Raw genomic sequence first — 14,608 nt, 5'->3', positions numbered from 1 at the left:
GGGGAGGTGAAGAGGCAGGCAACCAGAGCAGCCACGCCCGTGTATGGCAGGGGCGAGCTGTTACAGCAGCTCCGCTGGAGCATCTCACGTAATCCCGCTGGAGCTTTTTGCCAGCTAAAAGTTACTCTTAAAATTGGGGAGAGAGTCCGGGAAGCACCGAATGATGATTGTGCTGTTCGGAAGAGCTGTGTCCCCCAAAGGCTTTGAATATTGCTGGTGGCTTAGCGCTCCACGTCTCAGATCCCCCAGTTAGAAAGGATGCCAAAGGCTGGCCAGAATTGCCTGGGCGAATTTTGAGTCTGGTACAAAACTCTCAGGATTTCTGCAGTAATTCTAACATAAAAGTGGACAGACAGGGGTCACCAGCCAACTACAGCAACAGCTAAACCTATTCAACACTTGGCAAAGATTGTATTTAGTACTAAGTAAATACTGCATTCTTGGAACTACTTCCTTTTAAAATGAGCAGGCTGGATGAAAGGCTTTCCTGACTCTCCCAACCGTGTAAAGAGGCAAGATTTATTTTCTTGTTCAGCTGAGCAATGCTGGTGGACAACCATAACCTCAGGTTTTCCTTCCTGCCTCTATCGTGTCTGCTTATCAGAAAATATCACCTGTTTGCTCAAGATAAGACAGCATTGGCTCATCTGAGGTCTCTTAGAGACATCCTACGAGCATCCTTTGTAGTCTGAACCGGACAACCGCAACAGACAGCTCCACGAGCACGCAGCTCAGGCCAGTCAGATTTGCCGGTGTTTTGAGCTAGATCAATGTGTGTTTTTAAGCAGAACCAATGCGAAAGCTGGGCTGTGCTCCACAGGGAGCATCTGACCAACTTTAAAGCTTTGAAACAGAGGGAGAAAGCAAAAGTTGCTCTTCCCAGAAAGGACAGGCACCGGTCCCATCTGACCTTGTTTTTTGGCCATGGGAGTGGACATTGTGGCTATGTGTGCAGAGATCAGTGTTGTCCCATGGCCCCTTGCAGTCAGAAGTGCATAAATGGGTAAGCATGGGCTGGTAGCAGCATGCAGTCCTCGGCAGGACTAAAACTCTCCAGCAGTGAGCAGCCATGGTCTGTGCTGGCCGGTGGGAGGGGGAATGATGCTTTTCCTTTGGGAAACATCCTGCAACAGAGAGCATCAGTGGAGAGAGGTCTCAGAGCGACCACATCCCACCCATCTACCCCAGGAGCACAAGCCCCATGCGATCAGCGGAACCAGAGGGATATGTTTAAGTCTGTGCTTGAGATACTTGCCTGTATAGCTCCCAAGGTCGTGCCTACACAGCAGCAGCCTCTGTCATGTGTATCTGCAGCACCATGTCATATTATCTCCTGCCTCACAGTGCTGGGACCGTGAGAATGGTGGATTTGGATGAGCCAGCAGTGTGCTGAGCCAGCTACTGTGCAAGGGATCTGGGGAAAGGAGAGAAAACAGAGGACATGTCACGTCCATCCAACAAAGTCCCCTTCCACGGTGTCTCTTTCACCTGCTGCCAGCAGTGTTGTCTCAGCTCTCCAGAAGACCGCTCCGAGGCGTGTTAGGTGGCAGCACATGTCCCCACACATTCCTCACTGGGGTTAGGATAGGGCCAGTGCTTTCAAGTGTAGACTAGTCCAGTAAATTTATCTTGCCAACATCCCTTTTGTAACAGGAAGGATAGCGGGGAAACAATAATTGCAGGAAATGTACAAGTGACCCAGGCAAAGGTAGTAAGTTTGCTCTGGACCAACCATGTGTGCAGATGGGAACAAGGAGAAGAGCCAGTGCTGAAAGTTTATGTGTCTGCTTCACGGACTTTTTTTTTTGGTTTTTTTTTTTTTGTTTTAAATAATATTTTGTTACAAATGAAGTCTTACAGAAATGTGGGAGAGGAAATTCAAGCTGAACATTCGCTGTCCTTTCTGTTCAGCTGGAACCAGTGAGGAGGTCAATCGTGTGTCCAACATCAGCTGAGCCTGCTGAATGCACGCCCTAAGATTGGGGTTTATTTTCATGTATACAGTCCTTTTTTGATATTTCTTCTCCATTTTTGTGCTAAACATTAAGAAAGAACCACCTTTGTCCTGCAGTAATAAAAGGGTCAGATATGCTGGTTAATGAACAGACAAACCTATTTCATCCATAAGAGGCATTTGCAGGCTGCATTAACCTGATAGCTCGATTTTGCACCCTCTCATGTTCATTTTTCTTTCTTTAAGGGGATTTGGCATCTGCAGCAAACGTTATCTCTCCAGATCTATTCTACAGGTGATGTTTCTGTCCTGTGCCAAAATCCCACAGGCTTTCCAGACATTTCTAGAGGTGAGATCTAGACAGATATTGGGACAGGACAAGCCTGGAAGAAATAATAAATTGTACATGCAGCCCAAGATCTTTGGCTTGGCAGGGACAGCCTGTAACCATAGCAGCACTTCCCTACGTGGATGATGTCTGGATCTGGCTCAGGCTGAGCTCTTCGGGAAGAGACTCTCAGAAACCTGCAAAGCTGATCAGGGATCCACCCAAACAAGTACTGAGCAGGCAGAGGTTATCTATCAGCTTAGGCAACGGCTGATGGGAGCTTTCAGCATATTTAGGAGGCGTATTGATAATGAACACAGAACTTGGCACCTGAAGAGGCAATTAAGTACTTACATCCCTATAGGCACTTAATTTTAGGTAGGGAGTTGCCTACTTTGAAAAGCATAGGAGCTTTCCAGAAAAAAAACAGGCTTCAGACCCAGCACCTCACACCCATATCTGTTTTGCTTCAGAAATACCACTGCCATGCAGTCTCGGCCCATCCAGGAGATGCGAAGCAGGCCGTGCCATTACGCTTACCTCACCCACATGCTTGTCTTACTCAGATCCTTTCAGGTTCAGATTGCAGTTGCTCAGCAACACCTAGATCAGCTCCGCATGGGCGGCAAAGATGTCCAGCTTAGCCTAAGGGATCAGACCAGTACAATTGCCTACCACAGAGGTGTTTTTGGTGTGGGCAAATGAGGGAGCTCAGGGGCTGAACAAAAGCCAGACTTTGGTCTCAGGTCTGGGGAACTGAGTGGCAAACCAAAGTTCTGTCTGGCATTTGACCCCTTTGGCATCTACCCCTTTGGCCTCTAACTCTGAGGTGAGTGTTTTCCTTGTTAAGAAAATATTTTTTTTAGCTGCTCAGATCTGTCTTTCTCTATTAGTCTCTCTCCTTTTTTTAATTTATTTTTTCAACACGGAGAAAGCACAGCAAACTGAAGACATTAATGCAACCAAGGCCCCCAACCATGGGAAAAACCTCTAAGTGAGGCTGCCAACAGAAGGATCCTGTATCTAGCAAGGCAGAAGAGATTTAGTACTCAAATACTACCCTGTTCTCCTGTATTTCACTCTTGTCTCAGCTGGATTTGAGCCCCAAGGCAACCAGTCCTCTGCATGTAAAATCGCAAGCCTGGACACTGAACTGAGGGCAAAGTATTATGGTAGGAGAAGATGTTCATAAGTGAGGTACTACCTCTTCATGTTGGGTCTTCGAGTTCTGCAATGTAACTGCATCCCTACACACTGAAATACTCCCAGTAGTCATTTCCTGTGGATTGGGATGTCTAAGGGCAAGTGTCGCAGGCCTGAGAGCACTGACAGGCTTGCAAGCTCTTTCCTCCTCTCTTTGAGGTTTGCTTGCCTCTACCCAAGGTCAGCTCTGCAAGGGTGCAGCCGTGTAACCACAGATCAGACTGCCAGGAAGACAACTAAGATGTGAGAGCAAGCTGGGTGTTGTCTCATTGGGGATTCAGGAGCCACATTTAAGTTTTGCCCTTGGTCCTTTGCCAAGCCATGGTGTGCGTCTGCTTGTGCCCAGCCTTGTACCTTGCGAATCCCAACACTGACTCAACTGACATGACCTCCTGGTTTCAGCTTGGACCTGTGCCTTCACCTTCACTCATGCCTCTGTTCCCAACTCTCTTCTGTATTTCCAACAGGGCTATCCCTTATCTCCCCACAGTGCACCCCAATTCATTTCTATACTCTCCCTCCCTTCCTGATAGTATAAACTATCGGTCAACTTCTGCCCAGCTCAACCTGGCTGTTGGCCTGACAAAAGACTTCACCATATAGTTAGCAACAGTAAACTAGTGTTTGACTAGTTGAACATCTTTTCCAGCTGCTCAGTAGCAAAACAAAACGTACTTGCCCTTTAGGTATTTGTCCTTTAGCCAGCTTCTGACAGGAAACATGTAGGTGTTATGAGCCCCCAACATAAGAAGAATAAGAAGGACATAAGAAGGACATGGACCAGTTGGAGAGGGTCAGAGGAGGGCCATGAAGATGATAAGAGGGCTGGAGCACCTCTCCTATGAAGACAGGCTAAGAGAGTTGGGGCTGTTCAGTCTGGAGAAGAGGAGGCCCCAGGGAGACCTTATAGCAGTTTTCCAGTACCTCAAGGAGGCCTACAAGAAAGATGGGGAGAGACTGTTCTGTAGGACCTGTTGTAATAGGACAATGGGTAATGGTTTTAAAATAGAAGGAGGACGATTTAGATTAGATATTAGGAAAAATTTTTTACAATGACAGTTGTAGAACACTGGCCCAGGTTGCCCAGAGAGGTGGTGAAAGCCCCATCCCTGGAAACATTCAAGGCCAGGTTGGATGAGGCCCTGAGCAACCTGATCTGGTTGGAGATGTCCCTGCTCCTTGCAGGGAGGTTGGACTAGATGACCTTTGAAGGTCCCTTCCAACCCTAACCATTCTATGATTCTCTATGATTCTATGATTAGTGGTATTACAAGAAATTACAATATTTCTGTCCTTCACAGATACTGTGTCGTCAGTGTAAATGGTGGTAGGGAAGGAATTTACAAACATTGCAATACACAAAGCGTACTCATGGCTAAAAAAAATAACCTTCCTCAAATCAGTTTGCTTCTGCCAGTACACATGCTGTTGTCTCTTTTTGGTGACATTAAAAGTGTCATGGGTAACTGGCCAGGCAACATTTGTGGCAACGTTGTCTTTTTTTTCCACCAGCAGAAACAGCACTTCTTGTCTCAGAGCAAAGAAGGACAGCAAAGAAGAATTTGATTTAATTAAAAAATAGGACTGGGAGCTGCACCTGTGGGTCAGAAGGACAGATGATGGTGAAGACAACTCATTCATGTCTGCAAAGGAGAAAAAAGATCAGATTCACACAGCCTTTCACAGGGACGTACTCAATACAAAGATTTCTCTGTGGCCAGAAGTTTCTGCTTTGCCTAGTAATTTTCTATGCAAAAGAGGAAATGGCTTGCTGAATGAATGGACTGTGTACATACGGACTCTCTGCAAGCTGGAATTCATAAATTCTTTTTGTATTTGCCTTTCTTTGGGCTCAGTTGCCTCTAGTCATCCATGTGGTGACTCCACGGCTCCCATGGAGGGATCTGACCTTCATTGTCTCCTGCCTGCTTGGAATTTGCAGTTAGCTGATGGACATTTAGGGCAGAAGGGTGACTGGGAAGCAGCTGTATCACCAGATTGCTCTTCACCAGTAATCAGCATGATGTATAAACGTGTTCCAGCTGGGTCGAAAGGTCTCTTTTCACTGGAAAGGATATGCAAATCCATGAACTGAATATGCATGCAACCCACTGACACGTACTTCAGCCAGCACACGTTACACGTGAGTCAGGAGTGGTTGTACAGCCCGTATTCTTTCACCTTGGAGCCTCTCACAGATGGTGGATCCCTTCTTCTTCACCTTCATAAGCACAGAAAATACTTTGGAGGACCTGCCCAAGGTATTGTACCTTAATATCATATTTGCTGTCAGGGCAAGGATTTTAAATCCACATCTTCCTATGCAAGCTTATTATCTTAACGCCTGCCTACACAAGACTTTCTCTCTCTTGTATATAAATTGAGTACTAAGTAAATAGACTACTAAGTGAGGAGCATGAGAACACAAGAAAATGCTGTATAGTCTATCTCCCCACTGTGTGTGGGAGGACATGTGTCTGCCATGAGGACAAGATGAGAAGAAAAGCTCCTGGAGCTCCTTCCCTACACCCTCCCCTTTGCCCCAGGAGAAGAATACATTTTTTTTTTAATCGTAATCCAACACATCATCTCCCCCAGCATGTGGGGATTCTCTTGCAAATCACATTGACCAGACCTCAAGAGAAATGTCCTGGCCCTGAAAGCAATCCTGGCTGGATTCTTCCTGTGTATGAGGTCACTCCCATGCCAAAGTCTGTGCACTACTGGAGCTTTAACTTTTCAAGAGCTCCCATTCACATTCTGCCTAAATCTTGCAGGTTCTGCTTGATTCCAGCTCCAGGAGATATTCTCTTCCCTCCATCCCCATTTGGCTTCTGGCTATCTTGCTGATGGCACCACCTGGATGATGACAACATTCTTCTATGTCCTTCTGCTGATATCTTCTCTTGCACACATCATGCTAGCCTGAGAATCACCCTAACTTGTCCCTTTGACACGCCAGGACCAGGACCATTCCTTGTGTCCCTGTCCTCTCCCATCTCTGTATCTTCATCTACTACTTGTAGATGCTCTTTGGAGCAGGAGCTCTGGGTCTGTACAACTTCAACACAAAGGTATCCTCCTGGCTGCTGGGCTGCTCTGTGTTGTTACTCTTACGTCTATTAATAACTTTTATGCGCAGCTAATTCAAATAATAAGTGGGAATTCCACAGCACACTGCATGGTATGGAGTCCTCAAGCCTTATGTTAAATAGGATGCAGCTTTGCAGAGCTCTCCACACCCAAATCTGTCAGGTGATCACTTCTGTTTGGTAATGCACTATTAAAAAGCGTTTCCTTCATTGTTCATTGTCAGAAGAAAGGATATGAAAATAGAACATTGCCTGGAGCCGTCTATTTTAAACAGGGCCCAGCTAACCCAAGGGAAGCTGCCTGAAATTTCAGAAAGGGATGGTTGGGTTGTGCTTTGTGGGTAGGGACTCAAAAATCCCTGGGGGAATTACTGCATGTTTTCTGTTAGGGGAAATCCAACAATCACATGAACACAAAGGCTACCAGTTACACATTTTCCTCTTCCTCTATCGGTGTTTGCAAGAGCTCAATGAGTTCTCCATCGTTCTGCAGAAGTCTCTGCTTTGACCTGAGTCTCTGAACTGGGATTTCTTATTGGCTATGAAAGCCTTTTGTTACCTACTGTCAATACTGCTGCTAGCACGTGAAGCTTTATATAACCCCAGACAAAATATGTCATTAAAACCACAGTACACTAAAACACCCTGATCCCTAATTTAATGATAAAAGAGCTACAGCAAGTCTAAAGGCTGATAGAGCAGGTCCTGTGTTCGGGACATCAAAGGGCTGTATATCTAAGCCAAATAATGAAGAAAAATGAAGCATCTCATGTAGGAAAGCAACCAGCTGTGATATGAACGTGTCAAGTATTAGTGAATGGCACAGAAGTTTGCATGTATGGTTGATTGCTAGGATTGTTAAAAATATGGACCTTTGCTTTTGAATTAAATTTGTCCAGCTTCAGTTTCCAACATTTACTTTTTCTGTGCTTTTCGCTATAAGATTAAATAGCCACTTAACATTTTGTGCCTTCCCAACACAATGACTACATTATGCATCATCATAGTCAGTGTTCTCCGATGATGAAATTCAGGCAAGTGTGATAATTAGCCTAAAAAAACCCATGTTATAAACCCAAGTCACTTAAACCTGAAAGAAACCCGTAAAGCTGGGCATTGGCAGTGCACAACCGAAGTACTCCGAATACCAAGAATAATACTATCACTGCAATGAATTCCTGGTGCTTCAGGAAAAAAAAAGCAATCTTCAGGGACCTTGTTCATGCAGATCAATAGTTTCAGTTAACTGATCACTGGCTGCAAAGAGACAGTTCAGACCATATCGCTCCTTTTGGTATGAAATCACACAGCCTTCAGCACCATCATCTGTTCTAAATATATGACTCGAGTCAGATGTATAATGAGACATTTCATTACTTCCTTCCTTCTCGGCACATTAGAGCAAAGCGAGTCAAGATTTGATGTCTGCAGTATGAGCAAAGGTTAATTCTTTGCTCTCTGCCAGGATCACCAGGACAACTGAAATATCCTTTTGCTGTTCACATGCACGTTAGAGCATTGCAGCTCCCTTGATGGTCATGACATTCCTTGATGACAGGACAGGCTTGTGAGATACCTGCTATATCATCCTTCTAGCGACCTGTGGCATTCAATGATTTATATTGGATATAGCTGTACTGAGGTGCCCCAGCCAACTTCAGAGCCCCGTAGTGCTCAGCTCTGCACAAACCGATTAAGCTTTGCCATGCAAAGACAGAGCACAGGATATAGAAAGAAATATTATAGAGCCTGTTGTGACAGGACTAGGGGTAATGGTTTCAAAATAGAGGGAGGTAGATTTAGATTGGATATTAGGAAAAAATTTTACGCTGAGGGTTGTAGAACACTGGAACAGGTTGCCCAGAGAGGTGGTGGATGCCCCATCCCTGGAAACATTCAAGGCCAGGTTGGACGGGGCTCTGAGCAACCTGATCTGGTTGGAGATGTCCCTGCTTCTTGCAGGGGGGTTGGACTAGACAACCTCTGAAGGTCCCTTCCAACCCAAAGTGTCCTATGATTCTATGACTCTCTTGAGGTCCTGCAAGCCTTTCCTTATCTCTAAAAGAGATTAATCCAAACCTAGACATACCTTGCATTTACTCTCTCCTGCTCAAATATCAAGAGTTCAGGCTTTCCTTGTTCCCTTCAAAATTTGTAAGTCCAGCCTAAGCACCAGTTTGCACTTGGGAAAATTGAATTTTTGTTGGGTGATGCGATTGCTGAACCATGCCTGTCAGCTCTTATCTTGAAGTCCAAAGAGCCATTCCATTTTGCATAATATAACGACACGTTGATTGCAGCAAGATTGTTCCACAAAGAGTACGTTCTTCTCCCTTCATTGGAAATGCCAGCAGTGTAGATCCCTACTCCTGAGGTAGTCCTCAAGGCTCCTGTTAAGTCAATAGTGAGAATAAGCACCTCTAGTCTGAGCCGATTTAGATACATTCTCCTGAGCTGTTTTAGATATTTATCTAACCTTTCTCTAGAGTACCCATTTCTCTCCAGTTCCCAGATATGACAGTAACATCTGCCCCAGGTTTTCTTGAAGATTTTACACTTATCTCGATGTTGAACAGGAACAGTTCTGAAACTTCGGAAACTACCATGGGGGTGGAAACCACCCACCACCAAACTCACAAGCAAACTGCAGTATAGACGGGAGTAAAAGTCAGGAAAACAAGACTGAACAATGAACCCACTAGGAGTGCTTTCTATGTATTTAAAAAAAATAATCAATCGAGTGGTCTACTTTAAATAAATAATTATTCTGTCACCCTATTCAAAGTATCTCGCAGCATTTTCTTTCCTAGGTTTCCCAATCATTGTATTTTACTCATCCCAGTCAGCAGAAGGAGATAAATGGGAATAAAACTTCCAGCTCTAGCCAGACAAAAGGAAATGAAACTGAAAAGCTCACTGAAATAGAGTGGCTGCTGTTAGATATAGAGGCTGCTGTTAAATATAAGAAAATACACACTAATTAATCAAAAGAACATAAATATGTGGTATACAGCTCCCTCTCTGTCTCTTTCTCTCACTCTCCATGCAAAACAAGTGTGTATCAGTGAGCACATGGGTGAGGTGTACTCAGCAGCGAAGTGTTCGAATGTCCTTTCTTGCTTTTATGGTACGAACTATCATGATAGGGTAACTAAATAAGGAGCCTGAGTGGAGATGCCAAGATACTCAAATAAATTCTTGTGTCCAGAAAGAAGGATGCTATTAACTGGAAGAGACTGGAATCCTACATACAATTTTCCATCTCCAGACATCCTCAGAAAGATGGTCCAGATTCACCCCACTCAGACCCTTAAACAGAGCGAGGCTAGCTGTCCTCATCTGCATCTACGGTCAAGAAGCAGAAGCTGGTAGCTCCAGAAAGCAATACTCATCACAGACGGGTGGCATGTGCCCTGTGCCATCTGATGTGCTGATGTTGGACCATGGTGCTGTAATGTGTTATCGTGCAAGAACATCAGAGATGGTGCAAAGCCAGGAGAGATAAAAGCAAAGTGGGCTTTAGAGTGTTCTTCATTTTATCAGCATAACCTCTGCACTGGGACTGAGCCCTGGGGAACGATCCCCGCTTTCCTGGGGTGCAGTCATTTAGCCAGTGCATGAAAATTCCCCTCTGGTAGCCCCAGTGTGAGGTGGCAGGACCTGCACAGCACAGTTTGGGGGTTATTCCAGGAATAACTGTCCTTCTGGATGCATAAGCCTCCTCAGATTTCTTCCGCACCTTGAGAAGGAGCCCTTGTGCCACAGCTGCATCGCCGGGGTGTTGCTGGATGTGAGCTCCATGTGGAAAGGCTTTCCTGTATGAATTTGCGAGTATCTCAGCACCTCTTAGCATGAGAGGCTTTGCTGCTGAAAGTCTGAGAAGCACCTACAGTTTACCTTAGGGGGGAAAAAAAAAAAAAAAGCAATTTCTTTCACTTCCACACCCCTGAAAGCTAAAAAAGTGTTTTCCTCATCTTGAAATGACACCTTTCAGCAACTCTGTGAGCATCCCCACCCAAGTGTTACTTGCATCCAGGAAATTGCTTAGAAAATATTTCTCAGGTTCCTTCCTGGCCAGAGTTCATCTCCGTGTTTCAGACCAGCAGGAATCACCATGTTCCCTGACACAACAAACGGAGAAGGAAGATCTGCCCTGCCCACCCAGCGCAGCACTCTCAGGCTCGTGTTTTTTAGCTGCAACTCCACCCCGCGCTGGTGGGGAAGGGACCAGTTCCCACTGATGCAGGAAAGGGAGGTCACGGGATTTGCTTGATTAAATCGCCACAAGCCAGAAGGTTCTCCTGCTTACCGAGAATTGCTTACAGGCTGTTTGATTTGTTCCGAAAAAATAAAAGCAAAACAAAAAAAAAATAAACCACTGAGCACAACACCACACCCAGAAAAGCAAGTGTGTCTCGAGCTCTTGGGAAAACAGAGGGCAGAGGCTGAGGCAGGAGTTGACACTTGGATGGGAAGTTTCCTTCCCAGCACAGAAGGACAAGTTTGGGAAAGTCTCGGACACGACCAGCACTTGTTGTCCTACAGGTATGGATGATGCATGCGAAACGTAGCATCGGTCTCCTCGTGCGGTTTAACTGCTTGGGGCAGGTGAAGGCGGCTTGAAGGAATTTTCAGGGCATTGCAGTGTGAGCTTTGCATGACCGATAAACTTCCTGCGGGTTTCTACTGGGAAAACTGCAACTGGCGCACGTTTCGGTTTGTGGTGATTAGTTGAGAGTTTTCTGTAGGATGCTTTTGGCTTTTCAGGTTGTGAATTAAACCATTCAAACTTCTGAAAAAGTGCTACCGTCTGTTAGCTTGGCTAGTGAATTTTAGTAGAGGCTATGGTAAATCTAGTTTAAGCTCAGGGCTGCAGAGGTAAGGAGGGATGTGCATGGAAATACTGTGCTAATCCAGACTGCATTTATTACCTCCTATGGAATGCTATATAGTTTCAGAAAAAAAAAAAACAGATCAACTGCAGTAACATTTGGGTTTTTTCCCCTTTGTTTTATGCTTACAGTGGCTGGGATTTGCAATGCAGATAACAGGCACAGTATTTTTGTCAGCTATATAAAATGATGGGTTTTTTTTTTCTTTTAAGAGCAATCTCTTCCATCCCCCTTCAGTTTCATATCAGGTGATGCTTGCTGATAGGGGAGAAGGACTTGGAGCACACACGGCCGCAGGTTGAATCGCTGCTGTGTAGGGTCTTTGAGTGTTACATTTATCTTGTTCCCATTCTTTTCTAACTGTCTTTTGAGTTGCTTAAATGAAAGCCAGTTTTATGGTGGTATGTCGGAGTGCTGGAGTGCTGCTGCCAGTGCTTTGTGTCAGGGGGGGATGCAGGAATGCTTTCTGATGCTTTCACCTCCACTGGTGTCTATAACCTCAAAAGTCCAAACCTCTCTGGTGCAGCAGTATCCACCAATTGCTTAAATGGTTGTGATTCAGAAAAAAACCACATCTGTGGTGTGACCTTGTACAACCTTGTTCCTCTCTCCCCATCAATGGGAAAGTGATGCTCACCTACATGCCATAGGAGCTTTCAGATTTAGGGGAGAAAGGTGTAATTGTTCAAACGCTGTAACTCTTGCTTTCGGTGACAGTTTTATGGAAGGCAGCGAGCTTGTAACAGGCAAGGGAATAGCAAGGGAAAGGACACTGGTAATTTGAAATCCTGAGGCTCCGTTTCTCCTTGCTCCGTCACTCACTGTTGCATGGCGAAAATGGCATTTCTCAACCTATAGATCTTCCTCTCACCCAGAAAATTCATCAGCTATTTCTTAATCTGTCTTGCAATGCCTGGCAACATTGTAGAAGGAAGTAATACGTAAATAAATTTAGGGGCAAATCTTTAACATCTGTTTAGCAGTGACACTTGACTGAGTTCAGTAATGGCTCGACCAGCTCAGCAGGAGCCTGGTGTGAGTATTTGGCATTTGTCATTATTTAACTTCCCTAGATTCCTCTGACTTTGCCTCCGGTAATCCAGGTTTAAAAAACAAACAAACAGAACATGCGTAGGCTCTGGGAAGATATCTTTGTCCTAATCTCCTTGATTATTTTTATTTTTTTAACACCTCTTACACAGGCTTAATAAAGCAGTTTTCCGAAGTCTGAATCGGAGACGTGGGAAATTCCTCAAACTAGGCAGAGCTTCCTCTTATTGTTAAAACACAAAAGAGCAGGACAGCCTTTACTAGAGGTCCTTTTTTAACCCATTCATCTTGATCAAGAAAGCCTCCCTGCTGCTGCCACCGTTCATGGCTGTGATTCACGGTTTGCCAGAAGAAACACAGGCTTACAGTAGGCAAGCATGGATGTGAGCTGCATCATCCATGAGGGCATCGTTGGTTTTGGGGGCTGTATTTGCATGTTGTAAATGAAATGTACTTGCACTTGAAACAGAAATGATTTGCTGCTGGGATTAATCTCAGCCTTGTGTAAGAATCGTGACTTTTTTAGACTAGATGGGATGAATCTATAGTGAAAATAAACACCTTTCAGAAAACCGTTCTCCATGAAAGAGTCTCATAGGATTGTCATTTCAAAGAGGGGTTCAACTGCCCAGCTAACTCACAGTAGTTGCATGATTATGCAGAGTTTATTTCTCATCATCTTGCATGTTGCTCAGCATGCCCGTCGGCAGCTACCACCCATCAGCTAATCTGATCCAGCACCTGCTGTGTGTGGTAATGGAGCAGCAGCTTGTCCCCTTTTCTGCACTCAGCAGCATCCTGCAGAAGGACCGAGCCAGCGCTAGGTGAGGCCAGAAACCGGAGGGCTGTGATGGTGGTCCTACAGTGGGCTGGAGGGGTTGTGTTAGGAAAGCGGGTGAGATGAAAGGCACAAGGTGGGTGTGCAGGAACAGGGAGCACGAGAAAGAGCTTGTAAAAGATGATTTGCAACGACTTGTCCTCTTTCATGGAGGAACAACCCACTCACAGGGAAAGAGCAGTTCCTGCTAACTTACTGTAGCAGTTTGTCTAGTAATTACAGTACTATATTTGCATGTTATAATACTGCACCAGTGGACTTTGTTAAGGAATGTTTGATGATATTTGCAGCCTATTCTGAGGGCTTGTCCGATTATGGCGGTGGCCTGCAAGAGAAGTTTCACTCTCACATCCATCTTACGACATGGCATGGATGTTGTAACCTTAATCCATCGTTTCTGCACCCATCCCATATCTTGTCTCCAAACTTCAGTTTATCCCTGTGGAAACCTACAATGAATTCTGCCCCAAAGCCCTCCCCTCTCCCATCTGAGCAAGCCAAACAAGATGGGAGTACCGGGTCTGGCTGGGATGGAGTTAACTTTCAACTTTCTTCGTAATAGCCCAAAAGGTGCTGTGTTTTGGATTTGTGACTACAACAGCATCAAGGTGCTCTCTTTTTCCCACTCTGCCTCTGTAGTGAATGGGCTGGGGTTTAGGAGAGGCTACAGCTGGAAAAGCTGACCTAAATTCTCCAAAGGGATATTTCAAACTATATAGCTTCATGTTCAGCAATAAAAAACAGGGGCGAGGGGTAGAATTGTCTTCCAAGGTGGTTGTCGCCTGGAGGCTTGCTGGGCATTGGTATGCTTGTGGAAATGGTGAGCAATTGCCTTTGCTTCACTTGTTTTTTCTTTCCTCTTTCTTTCCCTTATTAACCTTTATTTATCTCAACCCACTAGCTTTCTCACTTTTTCTCCTCCTATTCTCTCCCCCATCCCACTGGCAGGTGGGGAATAAGTGAGTGGCTGTGTGGGTACTTTTAGCTGCAGGCCAGGGTCAACTTACCACAATAGGCTATCTAGCCCACCTTTTAGACATCTTCTAATGGACAACTTTTGAATAAAAATAATGGGTTTTTTCCCAGCTCAGAAAAAAAAAAAATCTTCAACTCCTTTGTGTCATCTCAATCAGCTGATTTACACAAAGTAATAGTTGTATCAGGAAGAACTCAAAGGTCACCTAAAATTCATCACTCCTGGCATCGAAATCCTTCCTTCTGGCTGAAAGGGGAATCGCGTCTCTTTTATCT

The 14,608-nt window shown here is 45.0% G+C and overlaps 1 protein-coding gene across 5 annotated transcripts in view; it reads left to right on the top strand.

Moving 5' to 3' along the window:
- The first annotated feature begins 10,895 nt into the window (after positions 1-10,895).
- ADGRF5 (adhesion G protein-coupled receptor F5) overlaps positions 10,896-14,608 on the top strand; it is a 52,279-nt gene continuing 48,566 nt past the window's right edge. For all 5 annotated transcript variants that reach the window (XM_086745243.1, XM_086745240.1, XM_086745244.1 and 2 more), the window contains exon 1: positions 10,896-11,122. The gene's annotated coding sequence lies outside the window, so the exon portion shown is untranslated. The remainder of the gene's footprint in view (positions 11,123-14,608) is intronic.

The sequence above is a fragment of the Chlamydotis macqueenii genome, chromosome 3 (assembly GCF_036417535.1).
Source record: "Chlamydotis macqueenii isolate bChlMac1 chromosome 3, bChlMac1.mat, whole genome shotgun sequence".
Taxonomy (NCBI): Eukaryota; Metazoa; Chordata; class Aves; order Otidiformes; family Otididae; genus Chlamydotis; species Chlamydotis macqueenii.
This window is presented reverse-complemented; position numbering and strand designations above follow the sequence as displayed.